Genomic DNA, 17,123 nt, shown 5'->3' with positions numbered 1-17,123 from the left:
TCTGAAAGACTCACACAGAGTTATCCTTCACGCTCCCTATCAGGAAAGGTGACACCCAAAATAACTCAGGAGCTCTTGAGGTAAAAGCATGAGGTCTTTTATATCCAAGTGCACTGGGGTCCACAGTGATGCACTACACAGGGGTAGAGGACTGAGGACGCTGAGTACAGAATTGAGACAAATCTGTAGAGATAAAACAAAACCCATGAAACTTAAACCAATCATCTCATAGCATCCAGAGCCCATGATCCTGGATAGGCAGGATAAACATAGTAAAATTGGCAATCTTACTAAAAGCAATCTACAGATTCAATGCAATCCCCATTAATATCTGACCACAATTCTTTACTGACCTTGAAAGGATAATATTCAACTTTATATGGAATACAAAAGACCAAGATACTACAAACAACCCTATACCATAAAAGAACTTCAGGAGGCATCAGCATCCCTTACTTTAAGCTCTACTACAGAGATATAGTTCTGTAACAAGCCTGGTACTGGCACAAAAATAGACAGGTAGAACAATGGAATTGAATTGAAATTCCTGATATTAACCCACACACCTATGAACAACTGACTGTCGACAAAACAGCTAAAAGTATACAATGGGGCAAGGACAGCATCTTCAACAAATGGTGCTGGCACAATTGGATGATGGTGTATTGAAGACTGCAGATACACCCATGTCTGTCGCCAAGCACAAAACTCAAGTCCAAATGGATCCCAGATAATAACATCAATCTAGCCACACTGAACTTCTTAGAAGAACATGGGAGATATTTCCATTTTCTGGTATCTTCTTTAATGTCTTTATTTAGAGCCACAAAGTTCTTATTATATACACTTGTTTGGTAAGTGTTACCCCAAGATACTTTATGTTGCTTGTGGCTATTGTAAAGGGTGATGTTTCTTTGATTTCTTTCTCCAACTCTTTTTAGGCTGAAAAAAGTAGGGCTACTGATTTCTTTTGAGTTTATCTTGTATCCTGCTTGCTTGCTGAAGGTGTTTATCAGCTGTAGGAGTTCCCTGGTAGAGTTTATTGGGTCGCTTATGTAAGATCGATTCTGTCTTCATATCCATTCTGTTAGCTTGTGTCTTTTTATAGGTGAGTTAAGATAAAGGAGAAATCGGGTGTAATTTTGATTGGTCTGCCTTTATATGCTACCTGTCCTTTTTGCTTTGCTGCTCTTAATATTCCTTCTTTATTATGTATGCTAGGTGTTTGATTATTATATATTGAGGGGTCTTATTCTTTGGTCTCGCCTATTTGGTGTTCGGTATGCTTCTTGTACTTTCATGGGCATGTCCATCTTCAGATTGGGAAAGTTTTCCTCAATGATTTTGTTGAATATGTTTTTGGCACCTTTGAGCTGGTCTTCCTCACCTTCCTCTATCCCTATTATTCATACTTTTGGCATTTTCACGGTGTCCCACATTTCCTGGATGTTTTGTGTTAAGGTCTAGTTGGATTTAAGATTTTCTTTGGTCTATGAATCTGTTTCCTGTAGTTTATCTTCCGCACCTGAGATTCTCTCTTCTATCTCTTGAAATCTGTTGGTTATGTTTGCATCTGTAGTTTCCAATCTTTTGCCCAGTTTTTCTATTTCCAGCATTCCTTCAGTTTGTGTTGCCTTTGTTTTCTCTATTTAAGTTTTCAAGTCTTGAACCATTTCCTTCACCTGCTTAATTGCTTTTTCTTGGCTTTCTGTACTCTCTTTAGTTTCCTTATTAAATTTGGTCATTTCTTCCACTTTTTTTTCTGTTTTTTCTTCCATTTCTCTAAGGGATTTTCTCACATCTTTGAGTGCCTCTATCATTTTCATGAAAATAATTTTTAAGTCGTTCCCTTCGGCTTCATCAGCTTTGTTGTTGTGTTCCAGTCTAGTTGGTGTAGATTCCCTAGATTCTGGTGGTGTCATGCTTGTCTTTCTGTTGTTAGGTATTTTCTTGTATTGCTGTCTATCCATAGCTTCTTCCAGTAGGTGTTGGTGGGATCTCTTCCTCTCTCTATGGTACTTCCCTGGTGGACTTATGTGGGTCAGAGTTTTGATGTCTCTGGTTGGTCCAAATCTCTAGTAGGTCTCTCCACAGGCAGGGGTCCAGGGATAGGGGTCAGTGATCAGGCTCCAGCAGAAGACTGACAATGGGGGTCAAAGATCCTGAAGGGCAAGACTCTGGATGTTCCTTGTGCCTATAGGGAGTCCTAGCCTGGACATGATACTCTCCAGCTGAGGCCTCTTTAGCAGATGCTCTGCTATTGGTGTAAAGGATCTTGCAGGCAGGAACTCAGTGTGGTTGCACAGAGATAGGCAGATGTCTGGCAGGGGCCCGGGACTCCCGTAGAGGTCTGGCAGTGTGGGTCAAAGACCAGGCATGGGGAAATTATGGGTGGTCTCACATGAATAGGCTGGTCTCCTGTGTTCACAGTTGCTCTCAGAATGTCCCCAAAGTTGAACTGTTGGCTCCACCTTCTGTCTCAGTACTCAACTAGAGCGGTGGGACAGTGGCAAGGTAGGGCACAGTGTAAGGGGAGAGATGTCTGTTGGTGGGGGTGGGTGGAGCCCTGTAGACAGGACATAGGGGCAGGGAGATCCAGGGCCAACCCAGGGAATTCCTGGGGAATGTTGTAGGGGAGTGTCTACCCTCATCTAGTGCCTGTTGGAAACAGAAGCAAACACCCATACCTAAACACTGAGCCAAACTGGAATCCAGATGCAGGCAAAGAGGACAAGACCAGGTTGCAGAAACACATAGAGACAGCTGACCTGAACAATGAGGAGCTAATGGGCCCCTGACTGACAGCTGGGAACCCAGCCTGGGAATGACTCAGGCCCCCCCTGAATGTTGGTCTCAGCAGGAAGGATTGAGCAGTCTAAGGGACCTCAGACAGTGGAACCAGGATGTATTCCTGGTGCACAAAAGGACCTTGTGAACACATCCCCCATGGAGGGATACTGTCTTAACCTAGAGACAGGAGAGAAGTCCTAGTCCTGACTTCAAATGACCTGACAGATCTTCATGACCCCACCTGGATGACATTGCCCTACAAGTGGAGTTGGGGTGGGTGGATGTGAGGGGAGGGTGGTCAGTGTGCATGTGAGGGGGAAGAGAGGGTAAAAAGGAGGGAGGGAGAGGGAACTGGGATTGACATGTAAAATAATAAATTAAATGAAAAATTAAATTAAAGAAAAAAATAAAATATGTGTATGTATGTACACGAATATGCATGTGTCCATGAAGAGCAGGTGAAATCATCATCTCTAAGAGCTATAGTTAGAACTGGCTTTGAGCCACCATTTTTGTGGTTTACAATTAGAACTGCAGTCCTCTAAAAGAACAAGAAATGCTCTTGAGCTGAACTATCATCCTATTGCAACAGATCCAAAATTAACAGTTATACTGTATATTATTATTATTATTATTATTATTATTATTATTATTATTCCTACTATTTTAATGGTTGCTGTTCCTTGCTGTTTCTGCTTTGGGAAATGAAACATGATCCACCAAATTCAACAAACCTGCAGGAGTTTATTGAGAAAAGGAATGAAGTTGGGGGTAGGTGTAAACTGATCAGGAGCAGAAATATAAAGTGAAAGACTAGCAGAAGGTGCTTGCTTATAAAGGGAAAGTAAGTGGTTTAGAATTAGGCTCAGCAGTTGGGGTCATGAAACTGAAGTAATGGAGCTGCTTTATACCAGCTCTGCATGGTCTCTGCAGGCAGAATTCTTATACAGCTACTTAATGCTTGCATGATGTAGCCATGCAAATTTGACAGCTTTGGAGCTGTCTGTGAGGAGTGATCACCTGTGAAAGACAGATCCTAGGACAAGGAAAGGTTACCTGGAGAAGAGTGGTTCCAGAGCAGAATGGGATCCGGAGCTTCAGAGAGGCCCTGAAACCAAGAAAGGTTTCCTAAGAAGAAGACACTGGCCCTGGAGAGGACTTGTATGGGGATAGACCTGGGTGCTGAAATGAACAACAGCAGTGGAAGAGAGGATTTGGGAGCAGGAGTAGGCCAGGTTACCCAGGACCTGGGGAGAGGGAGAAGCCATGAAAGCAATAATTATTATTAGGCAGCATGACCTTTTCTGTGTGCTATTATTTCCTATATTACTTAAAAAATATTTGAGCTATAAAAAGTTATAAAGGACTCTAATTTTGGGTGTGGTGACACAGGCCCTTAATCCCAGCACTCACTAGGCAAAGGCAATTCTCTAAATTTGGAGCAAGTTACGTCTACAAAATTTTCACCAGGAAAGTTGGGGAGTCACAGAAAAAAATATCTGGAAAAGAAAACAGACTATTGTAACAGACATGTTTTTATTTATTACTCAAAATGATAAATAAAATATCTCATGTTTCCCAGGCTTCCACCTACACTTCAAACCTTGTCCTGCAGGATTTCTTATATATATATGTGTGTGTGTGTATATATATATATATATATATATATATATATGTACATATATATATGTGTGTGTATATATATATATATGTATATATGTATATATGTATATGTATATATATATTATCAGTGAATAATGTTTACCTTGTGTCTGACATGTACATAATGTGGGTGGATTTTTCTCTTTCCTTAGTGGTTATCCTTTACCCCACAGAGTAGATTTTCTGGTGCACAGATTTATTAATCTTTAATAAGCGACATGAAAGGATTTTTCTGGCTTTTGCATGTATTCACTTGCACACAGGAAGTGTGTATGTTATCTTGTGAGTGTGTGTGTGTGTGTGTGTGTGTGTGTGTGTGTGTGTGTGTGCATAGACCAGACGACAACTTTTTGGGCCTATTCTCTCCACCATGAATCTCGCACATTTAACCTAGGTCCCCTAGACTTGACATTGAAATTGGTTTTATCCCTATTACACTTCCAAACCTGGCCTGATTGTTTCTTGATACTTTGTTGATACTTTGTTGAGTTTATTATTTAATAAAATTTTAATACAAACATTTGTTTTCATAATGTGAATTTTGTGTGTATGAATGTGTACCATTCATGTGCCTGCCTGCAGAAGCCAGAAAAGTGCACTATATAGTTGGTGTGGGAGTTTTAGGTTGTAAAACCACTAGCCGTGAATACTGAGAAATGAAATCAGGACTTTGGGAAGAGAGCAAAGCATCCCTAGCCTTGACCTAGTTCTACTTCCCCAGATTTAAATTTGCAAATAAAGTTTTTCTATTTCTTGAGTAGTTCAATTACGTGTATTCTTTGTGACCAAGCAAATGACTGTGCACATGTGCTATCCCACAGAATTTAGCAATCCAAGGATAATTTTCAGGAGTTGGTTCTAGTTTTTTAAATTTTAGGTCCCTCAAATTGAACTCAGATGGGAAATGACTTTTGATGTAAGTGACATTTCCCTTTGATCTACCTCAATGGATCTTAATTTTAAATATTTTTTTTTAGTTTAAAATACAAAGTACAGGATTTCATTATTGCATCTTCACATACTTGTGATCCTGTGCTTTTCTTGTTTTCTTCCCACACTGCACTCTACTTTGTCACTCACCATCTGAAGCTGATTCCTTTCTACTCCCAATTAGTTCTAAAATTTATTTACTAGTCATTGCAAGTGACCTGGTTTAGCCATATAGTATCTACCAAAATAGACTTCAAACAAAAGTTAATCAAATTAGTTTGTGAAGAACAATCCATACTCAAAGGACAACTCCACCAATATGACATTTCAGTTCTTAATATCTGTGCCCCAAGCACAAGATTAGAAACCATACACAAAGGAGTAGACAAGAATAAATTATTAAATGAGTGTTAATTTAACAAAATATAAAGAGACAAAAATAAAAGTATTTAATGGAAAACATATGTAAGAACATTGGCCCTGCTGGACACACAGCTGGGGGAAAACCCTTGCCGAGAGATCGTCCTATAAGTCCTCCATCTCCCCACAACTTCCTGGTTTTGCTCTGATCATCGTGGAACCACCTATCCATGAAGATCCACCTTGAGCCTGTGCTCACCTTATATTTGAGATCCATTGCTTTCCCTCCACCAGAGTTGAGTCTGGGACCAGGCAAGGGTGAACCCCCCCCAATCCTTCCCTGTGAATTCCCTAAGTTAATTCTGCACCTCCAACACCCCCCCATATCCTTGGCCTCAGTGTTTCAGTCTTGGAATTCTGGTACATGTACCACCCAGAAACTGCCTTCCCCTCACCCTTGGTCCTTCTGGGTCACTGATGAGGATGAGCATTGGTCCAATAAACCGTCAACCTCCTTGGAACTTCGTGGGTGAGCTCTGAGCAAACTGGATGCTCCTATCCACCCAGGATTATCTTCACACTGCTCTCACCCTATGTTTGGTCCCCTATGCCTACACTCTGCCTGAGGTTCCACTCTGAGGATATTGAATCCACCAATCCAAGCAGGATCACCTTAAGCTTACATTCACCTGATTTTGGGCCCCATAGCTTGCAATCTTCCTCTGGTGATTCTGAGAGCAGGCCTGGCCGAATTCCCCCCCCCCATATCCTTCCCTGTGAAATACTGGGATAGCTCTGCATTTCACTCCCCCTATAAACTTGACCTGAGTGTTTTAGTCCTGGTACTCAGTTTCCATTAGCCACCCAGAGCATGCCTTCCACATATCCTTGGCTCTCCTGGGGACACTGCTGGAGATAATTGTTTAGCCCCAGTGGTCCCAATATCAAATCCATCTCCTTAGAACATCCTGGGTGGGGTCTGAACATAATGGAATTGCCTACCCATGCAGGATCACATTGAGCGTACACTCACCTGATCTTTGATCCCCATCGTTTGCACTCTGCGTGAATGCTGGAGACCATCCTGAGTCTGCCTACCCCATATCATTAGCTCTTCTGTAGACTCTGGTTGAGAGAACTCCAAGAGAGCTCATATTATCCACAGTTATAGATATGAAACTGCTTACCCAGCTATACCCACCAAGACAGTACGACAGAGAAAAAGAAAGACTCCAAGTGCACCCACTGGAAGAAGAGATGGTGGATGGCAATATAAATACTAAATTCAACAATACAAACACCAGAATGTTACCACCATAACCTAAGCACTCTACACAAACTAGACATGGAAACACCAAAGTAGATGAAGCAGAAGATAACAAACTAAAAAACAACTTCATAAAACTGATAGAGGACCTCAAGGAGGATATGAGAATATTCACTAAAATAATGGAAGAAAAAAACAAAAAATAATTGAAAGAAATACAGGATAACAACAAGAAAAATGCAAGAAATTAACAAATATCTTAAAGAAAATAAGAAAGCCAAGAAAAAACAATCAAACAGATGAAGGAAACCATTCAAACTGTTCAAGACCTGAAAAGTGAAATAGGGACAATAAACACACACACACACACACAAACACACTGAGAGAATATTGGAGACTGGAAAATTGGGTAAACTGTCAAGAACTACAAATGCAAGCATAACCAACAGAATACAAGAGATCCAAGAGGGAATCTCAGTCATTTTAGATAATCTAGAGGAAACCAACTCACCGAGGAAAGAAAAATTAAATACAACAAATCCTTAGCACAAAATATATAGGAAATATGGGACACAGTGAAAAGACCAAATCTAACAATAATAGGCATACAAGAATGTGAAGAAGCCCAGATCAAATGGGCAGAAAGCATATTCAACAAATTCATTGAAGAAACCATTTCCAGTCAGAAGTACTGCCGATGAAAGTACTAGAAGCATACTAAATACCAAATAGACTGAAATATTAAAAGTTGCCAAGGCACTTAATTATCAAAACACCTATCATACATAATGACAAGAGAACATTAAGAGCAAAATGGTAAGACCTAGTAACATACAGAGGCAGACCTATCAAAATTGCAACTGAATTTTCCATGGAAACTTACAAGGCCAGATGGTCCTGGATAGATGATGAACACATAATAAGAGTCCTCAGATGCCAGCCCAGGCTAATATAACGTGCAAAACTCTCAATCACTATAGACAGCAAAAACAAGATATTTAATGTCAAAGCCAGATTTCCTAAACATATTTCCATAAATCCAATCCTACAGAAAATTCTGGAAAGAAACTCTAACCAATCAAGCTAACTACAATAATGAAGACATAGGCAAACATAATGTCAGTTTACAAGAACCAAAAAGAAAAAGTGGGCGAGTACACTCACAATACTACCGACAACAACAATGAAACAAACAAGAATTATCAATCTGTGGTCCTTAATTTCCCAAAATATTAATGGTCTTATTGCCTATACAAAGACAGAGGCTAACAGAGTGTATATTAAGACAGAATCCATCCTTCTAGTGCATACAAGAAATGCATCTAAGTTTCAAAGACAGACATTACCTCAGTCTTAAAGGTTTGCAGAATAGCTTCCAATCAAAGGAACTGAAGAAGGAAGCAGGTGTAGCTATCCAAATATTAAGAAGTTTAATTTCAAACCAAAATCACTCAAGAGATGAAGAAGGTCATTTAATAATCAGCATGGGAGAAATCCATCAACATAAAGTGTCAATTCTGAACATCTCTGATCCAAACTAAAAGGTACCCACATTCTTAAGAGAAACACTAGTAAAACTCAAAGCTCGCATAAAACCTTACTCACTCATAGTGGGATATTTCACCACCCCATTCTGAACATTAATCAGGGTGACCAAACTCAAATTTAACAAACAAACACAGGATCTAACAAAAGTTTTGTCTCACTTGGTTTTAGTAGTCATTTATAGAACATCCAATCCAAACACAAAAGAATATACCTTCTTCTCAGCTCCACATGGAACCTTCTCTAAAACTGACTACATACTAGGCAACATAACAAACCTCAACAGATTAAAATTAAAATAGAATATCCCCCTATATCTTATCAGATCAACATGATTTTGAGTTGGAATTCTACAAGAACACAAACTGCAGAAACCCTACAAATTCATAGAAACTGAATAATGAGTAAATTACCACTCCCTGGTCCAGAAAGAAATAATGAAATAAATAAAAGATTTGTAGAGTTCAATGAAAATGAAGACAGAACATACCTGAACTTATGGGACACTTTTAAAGCAGTTATACAAGGAAAGTTCATTGCAATAAGTGCTCGTGTGAAGTAAACAGATGATAGTCAAATTATATAATTAACAGCTCAACTGAAAGACATAGACCAAAAAGAAACAAACTTACCCCAGAGGAGTACCTGCCAGGGAATAATCAACTTGAGGGCTGAAATCAATACAGTAGGAACATGGAAACCAATACAAAGAATGAATAGTACAAAAAGTTGATTCTTTGAAAAATAAACAAGATAGACAAACCTTAGAGGCAAACAAATCAAGAAGCAGAGAGAGAACATGCAAACCAGCAAAATCTGAAATAAAAATGGGGATATACGAACAAACACTGAGGAAATCCAGAGACATTTCAGGTCATACTTTGAAAACATGTACTACACAAAACTAAAAAAATCTAAGGGAAATGGACAAATTTCTGGATTTTTATCACTTATCAAATTCAAAACAAAAATAAATAGCAATTTAAATAGATTTGGATAACTTACTGAAATAGAAACAGTTATGAAATGCCACCCAAGCCCCACCCCCCAAAAAAAAACGAAAATAACAAAACACACACACACACACACAAACACACGCACAAGGCCAAATGACTTCAGTGCAGAATTCTACAAATATTTCATAGAAAAGCTAATGCCAATACTCCTCAAATTGTTTCACACAATAGAAGCAAAAGGTTCATTACCATTTTTTAAATTAGTTTACAATTACCTTGATATGCAAGCCACACAAAGAGACAACTAAGAAACAGAATTATAGGCAAATATCCCTCATGAACATTCATGCAAAAGTATTCAATAAAATACTGGCAAATCGGTTACATGAAGTCATCAAATAAGTCATCTACCATGACCAAGTAGGCTTCATGTCACAGATGCAGGGATGGTTCAAAATATGAAAATCTATCAATTTGATCCACCATATACATAAAGTAAAACAGAAAAATCACATTATCATCTCACTAAATGCTGAACATGCCAGTGTCAAAATCAAACACACTTTTATGATAAAGTTCTTGGAAAGAACAGGGATAACAGGAACCTACCTAAACATAATAAAAGCAATATACACTAAATCAACATAGAACATTAACCTATGTTTAGGGAAGCTTAAGACAATTCCTCTAAAATAAGGAACAAGAGAGCTGTCCATTCTCTCCATAAATCTTCAATATTTTGCTTGAAGTTCTAGCTACAGAAAGAAAACAAGAAAAGAAGATCAAAGTGGCACAATTTGGAAAGTAAGTAAATTTGTCACTATTAGCAGATGATATGATAGTTTACATAAGTGACCTAAAAACTCTACCAATGAACTCCTACAGATGATAAACTCCTTTAAAACAGCGACAGTACACAAGACTAATAAAAAAATTAATAGCCTAACTATATACAGATGATAAAAGGGATGAGAGTCACCACCCTTTACAATAGGAAAAACAACAAATAACATCTTGGGGTAACTATAACCAAACTAGTAGAAGGCCTATATCACAAGGTCTAGTATCTTTAAAGAAGGAAATTAAAGAAGATACTAGAAAATGGAAAGATCATCCATGCTCTTGAATTGGTAGGATAAATATAGTGAAAATGCCAATCTTGCCAAAAGCAATCTACAGATTCAATGAATTCTCAATAAAATCAAAGCACTATTCTTCACTGACCTTGAAAAACCAATAATCAACAGTATATGGAACAAAAGCCTCACAATAGTCAAAACAGTGCTGTATAATAAAGGAACTTCAGGAAGCATCACATTCTTCGACTTCAAGCCCTAAGCTCTATTAAAGAGCTAAAGTACTAATAAAAAGCTCTTGGTATTGGCACGCATATAGAAAGGTAGACCAATGGAATTGAAAATCCTCATATTAACCAATACACCTAGCGAACTCCTGATTTTTGACCAAACAGCAAAAAATAATGCAATGGAAGGAGGAAACCATTTTCAGCAAATGGTTCTGACAAAACTGGATGATGATATGTAGAAGACTACAAAGAGACCCGTGTGAATCGCTATATACAAAACTTAGAATAAATGGATTAAAGACCTAAACATTAGTCCAGCTGCCCTAAACCTCTTAGAAGAGAAAGTTTGAGGTCCTCTTGAAGTAATTTTTATAGGAGAGTTGTTCCTGGTCATAATACCAAACAGTGAGATCAATAATTAATAAATTGAACCTACTGAACCTGAGAGGCATATTTAAGGCAAAAGACACAGTGGACAACACTGTGGAGAGCACACCGAGTGGGAAAAGGTCTTCATCAACCCCTCATCTGACAGAGTGCTCATCTCCAAAATGGGCAGAACTAGTCAGAACACTAGTCAACACAACATCAAATAATCCAATTAAATGGTGGGGTACTGAAGGAAAAATGGTTGATAGACATTTATGAAAGTGCTCAACATCCTTAAGCATCAGGGAAATGCAAACAAAAACAACTCTGAGATAACTTCTTACTCCTGTCAGAATGGCTAAAATCAGAAACACCATGGACAGCTTATGCTGGGAAGGATTCAAGGAAGGGAAATACTCCTCCACTGCTGGTGGGAGTGAAAATTATACAGCCATTTTGGAGATCAGTATGACAGTTCCACAGGAAAACCAGAACCATTCTACCATAGGACCCAGAAATTCCCCTCTTAGGCATACACCCAAATGATCAACAAAGACATCTGTTCAACTACTTTCATAGCAGCATTATTTGTAATAGCAAGAACCTGGAAAGAATCTAGATGCTCCTCAAATGAAGAATGAATGAAAAAGCTATTGTACGTTTACTCAATGGAATAAACTCAATGAGAAAAAATGGAATTTTGAAATACTTTAGTGAATGAATGAAACTTGAAATTCCTGAGTGAGATAACGGAGTCACAAAAACAGCAACATGGGATGTACTCACTCATATGTGGATTTTAGACATAGAGCAAAGTATCACCAGTCTACACTTCACACCACTATAGAAATTAGGATAAAAAGAGGAAACTATACAAGGGAATTATACAAGGTCCCCAACAGAAGGAGAACACATCATCAACTTCTCAGCATTTCAGGAGCATGAGGGGACAGTGAGTACAGAGAAAGATAAGGGAGAGTAAGTTAGGAAAGGAGAACATGTGTGACCAAGATGATTGAGTCAGGTGTGGAATAGATGAAAGCAAGAAAAGAGATATCATAATAGAGGGAGATATTATAGGTGTGAAGAGAAAATTGATTCTAGAGAAATGTTCAGTCTTACAAGGATGACCACAACTAAGAACCTGAGAAACAGTGGAAAGGATACTTTAAATACCAATTCTTGATAATGAGATTTATAACTAAATTATATGACACAGCATGTCCCTCCTTAATTTTCCCCATAAGCAAGGACTCCTCTCTGGCTTCACATTGGTTTATTTTAGACACGACTTTCTCCTTGAGCTGGGCTGCAGATGTAATTCAGGGACTGGAATCCCTTACAAAATATTTCTCCTCTAGAGTCACCTCTCCAGAACCCTACAAGTGGTCTGGTATGAACCACCCTCATGACTCATGAGACCTGGTTTTCTATACCTAGTACATTTGGAACTAGAGCAACTGTGATGCTGAGTAGAAGCAGCCGGAGTATGGCGGGGACTGAAGAATTCCCCAAACAATTCAGCCAGTCCTGTGGGTACAATCCAAGCCAGGCAAGTTTTTACTGACCTTACCTGCTCCAGCAGGCTTCATCTCTGCTAAACAGTTCGCCCAAGTAGGTGGCCCAATGTGCATTTTCTTAAGTAGCTCCCCATCCCTTAAATGCAGGAAGAACCCCAAGGGTCAAAGATAGAAAATTTCATTGTCCTGCTCTGCCCTGTACAATACTTAGAGAACTTTATGAAGTCAACACAAGGGGTCTCTATCTCTATCTCTACTCTGTCTCTCTCTTTGTGTATACATGTGCGGTTGTGTTTTTTGTATGGGTTTATTCTTTGTATGTTCCCTGGACAGGAAGCTACTTCTTGGAGCGCCCATAAACAGTCTCAAAGAGATAAGGATGTGTCAAATTTATGGTGGTAAAATAAGAGCTGTAGGGGATGAAAAGTTTGCATGTAGGGGAAACCTTATAGGACTCCTTTAGTGCCATCTCAGGTTGGGATAATGTGTGGTGAGGTCTTTTCCTTTCCATGCACTCATCCACATGCGTGCATGAGTGTGTGTGTGTGTGTGTGTGTGTGTGTGTGTGTGTGTGTGTGTGTGTAGTTGTGGCTAGCTGGATCAGTCTATTTAATGGGAAACATATGGGAGGATTCAAGATTAAACTTTCCAGTGGCCAGTCTGGCACATCTCTGAATTCAGAGCTCCACATTACACCCCCAGGTGTCTCCCTTTGTAATTTCAGAGCAAATGCTTCCAGGAGATTGGTTGTAGAAAGCAATATAAGGAGAAAACAAAATCTGAGAGCCTTTTACTCAGAAGATCCATTTCATCTGAGCAGAGGTGAGATCTATGGGCTGGCTTGGCTCTTCTGCTTCTCCGATTTGCATCTTGAAAACTGAACCCCAATATCTGTCGCTGGGCCTTTTATTTTTATTTTTTGTGCTACATGCTACAGATTGGGAGTTAGCTCAGAATGCTTGCATGGTGATGCTTAGAAGATGACTAGGGTGTGGGCACAGGGCAAAGGCCTGCGAGGTAAGTGGACAAGTTGGATTGAATGTTTGTTCTTTCCTTGTGTTCTTGATACCACATCAAGCTCCGTAGTGGTCTGCCTCCTGGGAAGAGGCCAAGGATGTCACAGTTCACTTAGTGGGATAATACGGCAGATACTTAGCAGATAATTAGCATATAATACAGCATAGCATCCAACATTGAATGTGGTGGGAGGTGGACATCAGAGAAACCTGATGGGGCAGTTAGGGGGAAACACACAGCCCTCAGTTTCTAAGTCCATGCATTTGGTTCTGAAGGGGAGCACCTGTTTGCAGGTTAGGTTATCTTGTGTGAGAAGTTGTTTTTGCATGCAAGTTTTTGAGCTAAATTCCTCTGTCTCTGCATACTTGTTTCTGTTACATGGGTGTGGAACCCTGGGAGAAAATGATTAAGGCACCATGAGGGTTGCCTGTGATGACTCCTGGATCATTTTGTGAAGTCACTGAGAAGAACAGGGGTGAATTTGTTCTGCAGTTAACATGGTGTGCAAAGCAAGAATTGCTTATTCTACCTCAGTTTCTATGTTACCTTTCCTCATCCCACTTCAATCTCTTCACAAACCCCTGAGTCCATTGAGTGCTAATCTATAGGTCAATGACTCAAAAAATTCCATCTTGAAGGAGACTTTCAGACTTGGAGAAATGAAAGACAAATTTCCTGAATGTTTCCTGGTTAGTGGTGGTGGTGCAAGGCTGTGGGCTGGAGATTGACTGTGAGAGTGCTGGAAGTAGCTGAAATTGGTTGCCTTGTGATGCTTAGGAGATGATGAGGTTTGTGGTTTGGTTGCAGGCCTTGGTTGGCAAAGGGGCAGGTTAGATGTAATGTTTATTCTTTTGATGTTTCATTGTATCAACATCTAGGAAACTGGGGAGCAGGGCTGCTTCCTAGGAAGGGGTCATGGATGTCACCTTCCCCTTGGTGGCCCCTGACGCATATCATGTAGTACAGCTTCCACCTTTATCTCAGAGGGAGGGGTAACTTTGGCTGTAGTATCAAGGGTCCCACTGGCTTTCCACTTTATCTTCTAAATATCAGACCTATGGGAATGTTGTCCCTTAAATCTCAACTCCTCATAAGTGCACACAGTTTTATCCTCTTTGACTTGTGTCCATCCTAATCTGATCTTCTGCCAGGTGTGATGCCAGTGCTTGGAATAAGACACTATTGATGTGGCTTGTCCTCACAACTGTTTCATCTGCCCATCTCCTGTGCCCTGAGCTCAATGACACAACCATCTCACTGCCCTACCATCACTGGGTCAGCCTGAGAGGCTGCTACTTGGCTGGCTGTCTTGATATGGCTGCATGGTTTTGGTTGGGAGCAAGGTTACAGCAGACCCAAAGCAGGCCTAACAGTTGGAGTGGTCAAGTTGGTGGCCAGGTTCAAGTAGATAGCTGTTGGAAGATAGGAAAACAAGATAGGCGGGACTAGGAGACAAGGAGAAAAGAGAAAGTAGTAAGGAGGGGTCAATCTGGAGAGGCTGGGGAGATATGATGCCTGCCCCACTCCCTGGTAAGGTGAAACTATGTGTAAACACTTAGGTTAACAGAAATGGGTTAATACTTAAGACAGAGATAGCCGATAAGGGACAAGTAATTGGCCAGCTGCATTATATCGAATACAGAGTCTCTGTGTGTTAATTGGGGCTGGCGCGGTGGCGGGACAAGACCAGCAGCAGGAGGAAAAACCTTACTTCTTACAGATAGCTGCTGGATTTCTGAAGGTTTTGGGGTGGCTGTCAGACAAGGCTGGGTGAACAGTTAGAGAGTGACACTTAGCCACTAGCACCCATGACCATGATTTGGGTTCTGAAGCTTCTCCATTATGTTTCAGATTGGTGTGAGATTTCTGAGGATTTACTGAGTGTGGCCTCAGGCTTGACAGTGAGTCCCTCTGTGCTCTCACAAGGAGCAACATCTTGACTTTCACAGGGCTGGCAGGTACCCAAAGCTGACTGTCTAGGGACTATGAAGTAGAGGACCCTTTGAGGTCTGTGACCCCATTCACCTCACCACACTGCACCTTCCCAAACACCTGGAATCCATCCAATGCTGCAGGCCTAGAGACCAAACTCTGGCAAGTCTTGGCCTTAAAGCTTGTTTGGTTCCCATATATGGAACTTGGTGCCAATGGATATATTTTCTTTGGAAAGGCCAGAGGAAGAGCACCTATGACGTATTGAAACTGGTATTCTCTGTGCACTACTATCAATAAGCCAAATGCTTTTGTGAATCAGACCAACACATCCCCATGTTTGTCTGTACATTTGTTGGCTGACTAGAGAAACGCTTTCTGTAATGGCCCCAAAGGGATGAACCTATTCGAAAGCCCAGGTCTTCCACTAATTCTGAAGGACTTGTGAGAAATGCCTGTAAAAAAGGTTCCTAAACCTCTACTCCTTTACCCAATTCTAAATTCTGCAATAATTCCTCTCTCATGAACTTGTACTTGTAAGGAAGTCCCCTTAATTCCAAGAGTATTCTGAAATTCTATTAGCCAAATAGGTCTCTGATATACCACAATGCCCATGGAGGTATACCTTTCTGCACATTAGAAATACACACATCTCATCAAGGATGTGAGTGTTACCATTGCCCAAAAGTTTTAACCTTCTCCCTTAGACTACTCTATATCCCCAATCTCTGTCCAAGCTTCTCTCGTGTTTCCTTCTCATCAAGGAGATGTCAGACTTTCTGTTCTGGCTGCTGTGATAAAAGGATACAAAAACTCAACATTGCTGTACAAGATATAATTTTCTGCTCTAATTTGGACCAGCAACACCTCGTATTACCAACTATCTGGAAACAAATCTACTGCTCTCAATCATGTTTTCAAATACATAGCATTCATTTTATTTGGAACCTACTGATAAGCACTGAGCCTACTTCCTAGAGTCCAGTTGTAGAGAGGGAGGAGTGATGAGCAAACAGATCAAGACCATCTGATGAAAGCCATAAAATTTTCTGATGTGAACAAGGGGAAGTGCATGGATACCAGATTGACTACTTGGATACCAGCAAAGGACAGAAATGGTCTTCCTGCATATAGGAGGCCTCAGCAGTCTACAGGGCCTCTGGTAAAGGAACACCATTTATACCTACTGCATGAATAGATAATGGAAGCCCATTCCTCATACAGGAAAATTTTCTTTGCCAAGACCCATGGTGGAGGCCATATGACCTGCAAGAAATGATGTGAAAGTCTTGGAAGAGTGCCCCACAGAAAGCCTCGCCCTTTCTATGGAGAAAAGGAGGAATGATATAGGTGTCACTGGGCAACATGGGCAAATGGAAGGTATAGAGAACTCAGATTGATATGCAAAATAAGATTGTATTGTTTCTTATTTTAATAAAAATATGAAAAAAATAAAGAAAACCATGTAG

Source organism: Phodopus roborovskii, unplaced genomic scaffold, assembly GCF_943737965.1.
Source record: "Phodopus roborovskii unplaced genomic scaffold, PHOROB, whole genome shotgun sequence".
Lineage (NCBI taxonomy): Eukaryota > Metazoa > Chordata > Mammalia > Rodentia > Cricetidae > Phodopus > Phodopus roborovskii.
Note: the sequence above shows the minus strand (reverse complement) of the source record.